Raw genomic sequence first — 4998 nt, forward strand, 5'->3', positions numbered from 1 at the left:
CGAGTTGGAATTGAACCTCCGGTGAGTGCGTATCAGAATGGTGGCCTAGTGGCTTATTTAGAAAATGGGAATGGGTAGTGTGGCAGGAGATAGGGAAAATGGGTTTGTCGGGAAACAAATAGAATTTAGTGTGGATTAAATTAGGTTGTTCTCACCGTTCTCACCTAGTGGTCGTTCTCACCGGATGCTATATATATATATATATATATATATATATATATATATCATGAGTTTTGTTCTTATAGTGAATTTGTGCTTTAAAATCTTAGCCATTAGATCAAGTGAAACCAACGGATTAGATTGAATAGGAAAAATAAAACAAAGCCCGACATAAATACATCGTCCTTTCTCCACCTCAAAACAAAAGAAAAAATTTCTTTCTCTCTCTATTTTTATTTTTATTTTTGAATAACAATCTCAGATTTTTAACTTACGAACTTTCAAGTAACGGAATCCTCTGATTTTCTTCATTTATTTCACTAATATACGCTGAAATTCTGCTTGAATTTTTGTTGATTTAATTTGATATATAATCTCAGATTTTGCGCTTCGAATTTTCAGGTAAATTTATACTCTGATTTTATTCATTTAATTTGTTTTCTGCTTCAATTTCTTGTTGATAGTGTTAATTGAAGTACAGAGTAGTTTTTGCTTAAATTTGACGAACAATCGTAGATTTTGAGCATTGAACTTGTAAATAAATAAATATTCTGATTTTCTTCATTTATCGGATGAATTCTGATGAAATTCTTGAGGAACAACATTCAATAAACGTTTATTAAATGTCAAAAAGTGACCAAATAATCAATCCCATGTCAACTGTGGAATGTGCATAACTCATCTAAGTTGGACGATTCAAGCGCTAACCAGCTTCTGAATTTTGTTCATGACCATCAGGTTCTTCGTGTGCTCTTGTGCAACAACGGAGGAGCGACTAAGCAGAGGAAGATAAAGGTAATAGTAGAGTGATGTGCGGTGGCAGAGGATAGGCTCAATTCTAGGTTGCTGTAAAGTGGTTTTGATGGGGGTCACGAAATGGCTGAACATAGTTGCCTCAATGCAAGTAGAAGATGGTTCAAGCATTTGACTCGGTAATAAATCTAGTGTTTTTGTAAGACGGTCTGAATCTCAACTCAAGCAGGAAGTACAGTATGCAAAGACGGTTGGTTTATGCTATAAGAACCAGCTATAAATAGTTCCGTTTGGACTGCAATCACAAGGTCTGAATGGTGGAATTGGTATACCAAATTGTCCCGAACAATTTGGGTTGCAATCTCTCTCTAAGGAAAGCATTTTATCGGGACTAAGAATGAATGGCGGATAATTCTTGCTTTTAAGCAAAGGAGGAGGAATGACGTCATCGTGTTTTTAGCTGATGCAGGTGACTGGTTTGGCAGCAGAATTGGACTCGAGTAGTGGATCGATGAAAATACTGTTTACACACACGAGCCGGGATGGCTCGTCGGAGATGGCGCGAGAATGAAGGGAGAGGAGCAGGTGGTTGAAGCTAAGGTGAGCATGGAACAGGCTGGTGAGTTGACGCCGGCATCAGGAAAGTACTTGAATTGATGATGGAGGGAGGTGCGTGGGTTTGGTATTGCTGATTCACAACATTAGCTTCCCGAAATTCATCAAGTATGAGCGAAGTAGCTACCTCAATTAATGATATCATTTACGGAAGTTGAAACAATTCATAACATTAGCTTTTATAGCAACTGTAGCATGTCGGTCTATGCAAATCGCCATTGTATATTTGTATTAGCCGGTGACCCATCTCATTTCTCTTATATTTGCCTTTTGCGAAAATTAGAGAAACGTGAGAATAACACCACAATAACAGTACAATAACATCAGAGTAACACCACAATAACATAAGAATAACACTACAATAACATCAAAATAACACTACAATAACAGCACAATAACACGGGAAAAAAAAGTAAAAAAAATCAAAGTAGTAAAAAATCAAAGCGACACCGGAATAACATCACAATAACACCAGAATAATAATACCACCACAATAACACGTAGTAAAAAAAAGAGTAAAAAAATCAAAGTAGTAAAAAAAATCAAAGTGACACCGGATTAACATCACAATAACACCAGAATAACAATAACACCAGAATAACAGCACAATAACATGTGGTAAAAGAAAGGGTAAAAAAATCAAAGTAGTAAAAAAATCAAAGTGACACCGGAATAACATCACAATAACATCAGAATAACAATAACACCAAAATAACAGCACAATAACATGTGGTAGGAAAAAGTAAAAAAAATCAAAAGTAGTAAAAAAAAATCAAAGTGACACCGAAATAACATCACAATAACACCAGAATAACAATAACAGCACAATAACACGTGGTAAAAAAAAGAGAAAAAAAAATCAATGTCATAAAAAAAAATCAAAGTAAAAAATAAGCACAATAACAGCATAATAACACGAGGTAAAAAAAAGAGAAAAAATTAAAGTAAAAAAAAATCTGGTACAAAAAGAAATAGAAAAAAAGGTAACATAATGAGAAAATTAGAGAAAAATATAAGAGGAAAAAAAAATCAAAGTCGTAAAAAAAAGCACAATAACAGCATAATAACATGAGGTAAAAAAAGAGATAAAAATAATTAAAGTAAAATAAAAAGAGTAACACTAGAAAAAAGAGAAAATAAGTAAATGACAATGGTTTATATGACAGGTAAGATTAGATCTTGGCCATTCATCTCTAATATAATCTGGTGGCTGAGATTTCAAAGCACAAACTCACCAAAAGAAACAAAACTTACAAGAACCTAACTCTATATATATATATATAGATCTCGTGAGTTTGGTTCTTATGGTGAGTTTGTGCTTTAAAATCTTAGCCATTAGATCAAGTGAAACCAATTGATCTTATTAGACATATCAAAATAGAGCCCAAGGTTTGACTTGGGCCAGACACGGAGATTCATCAGGCCAAGACTTGAATGTGGACGTACACTATAAGACGTGGAACTCCTATAGCTCGAGGGAGAGCTAATATGTTCGCGAGAAGCGACATGGTCTCACGGCGTTGAGACAGGGCCGTCCAAGAGAAGACCGTCTGCGACCCGATGTGTGGTGGACTGGCTGAGGCTTAATGGAGGCAACAAAAGCGGTCCATGGTAAGTCCAAAAAGGCGGTCCGGTGTGACGTGCTGAGGCGGTGGATTCGGACCCAGTCCAGGGTATATAGGATGCAGAGGAGTTTGGTACGCAAGCGTAGCACAAGCCCCGTGAAACACATGGTGCGTCGTTTAAGGGGAGGTTATCAAGACTTGGTGATGCGGATGTACCGGAGATTGGGACATATCTCCATTGAGAGGGTAAAAAGATTAGTAAAGGATGGAGTACTTGATTTTTTAGACTTTACTAATTTTGATACTTGTGTTAGTTGCATTAAGGGTAAGCAAACTAGCATGTCTAAGAAAGGTGCAAAGAGAAGTTCTAGCCTATTAGAAATCATACATACGCATATTTGTTGTCCGGACATGAACGCTAATGATCCAAAATATTTTATCACGTTTATTGATGATTACTCATGTTATATGTATTTTTACTTACTTCATTCTGAGGATGAAGCTTTTGATGCCTTTAAATTGTTTAAGGCTGAAGTAGAGAACCTATGCGGTAAGCGCATTAAGATTGTGAGATCTGATAGAGGTGGTGAATACTATGGTAGATGCACTGAGAACGGACAAGCACCTGGTCCATTTGCTAAATTTCTTCAAGAGCATGGGATTTTTGCCCAATACACTATGTCTGGTTCTCCAGACTAGAATGGTGTAGCAGAAAGAAGAAATAAGACATTAATTGAGATGGTGCGTTGTATGAGAAGTAATGTTAAACTTCCTTCATTTTTGTGGGTTGATGCTCTTAAGATGGCAGCGTATATATTAAATCGGGTTCCTTCCAAGGCTGTGTCTAAGACACCTTTTGAGTTATTTAAAGGATGGAAACCGAGTTTGAGACATATACGCATTTGGGGATGCCCGTCGGAGGTGAGAGTATATAATCCACAAGAAAAGAAACATGATCCAAGGACTACTAGTGGGTATTTCATTGGATATACCGAAAAGTCTAAGAGTTATAGGTTTTATTGTCCATCTCATAGTACAAGGATTGTTCAGTGGGAGTGACCTAATTCAGGACATTGTCCTGGAGAGGGATCATCATGAAGTTCTACCTTCTGATTCAAGTGACAGATTGGTTGTCATTTACACTCCTCAAGTTCAATCGAGTGTTACACAACTAGTGATAGAAATTCCACATGATGGGGCATATTCTGCACCCGCTGACCAAGTCAACATATTGACCAAGGTCAAGGCTAAAAGACAACAAGTCAAAAGAAAAGCGACCTAACCGACGAAGCCTGTCGGCCTGTCACTTGGGTCTCGGCTCGGCAACTAGCCGGCCGAGAGGCATATCCGTATACTCACATCCGGTCCCCTCGGCATGGAGTCAACCAGGCCTGCCGGCCTGTCATGGGTCCCTCGGCCAAGGGTAAGACAGTCTTTCCACCTGCTATGCCACTTGGCCACTTGGCCACTACGTGACAAAAGGTGAAAGTCTATAAATACTCCACATCTCTCATTGAGAAACTAACTGGAAATCTTGTATAAACTCCCTTATCTCTCTACAATATACTTTGCCAAGTTAACATACAAACTTATCTCTCTAAGTTTACTGACTTGAGCGTCGGAGTGAGTACGTTCGGCCCCAAGCCTTGCCCTCAGTTTGTTCATCTTGACAGGAAAGAGTGAAAGGAAGAGACGAGCAACGACATCATTCTACAAGCTTAAGTGGTCACAATCCTGCTCCGGAATTACACCCGGAACAATTGGTGCCGTCTATGGGAATACGTACTAAAAGCCAGTCACCTACATTAAAAAAAAAACCATTCAGCGAGCTAAGAAGATGTCAAAGCAACAAGAAACTGTGAGTGAAGGAACTGCATTCTTCCAGGATGACACGTTCCGGAATTCT

The 4998-nt window shown here is 38.1% G+C and overlaps 1 long non-coding RNA gene across 1 annotated transcript; it reads left to right on the forward strand.

The window, feature by feature from the left end:
* The first annotated feature begins 362 nt into the window (after nt 1-362).
* On the forward strand, nt 363-1787 carry LOC141621794 (uncharacterized). Its single transcript, XR_012532676.1, has 2 exons — nt 363-561; nt 898-1787. It is a non-coding gene; the product is annotated as an uncharacterized LOC141621794 (long non-coding RNA).
* Nucleotides 1788-4998: the final 3211 nt, after the last annotated feature.

The sequence above is a fragment of the Silene latifolia genome, chromosome X (genome assembly GCF_048544455.1).
Source record: "Silene latifolia isolate original U9 population chromosome X, ASM4854445v1, whole genome shotgun sequence".
NCBI lineage: Eukaryota > Viridiplantae > Streptophyta > Magnoliopsida > Caryophyllales > Caryophyllaceae > Silene > Silene latifolia.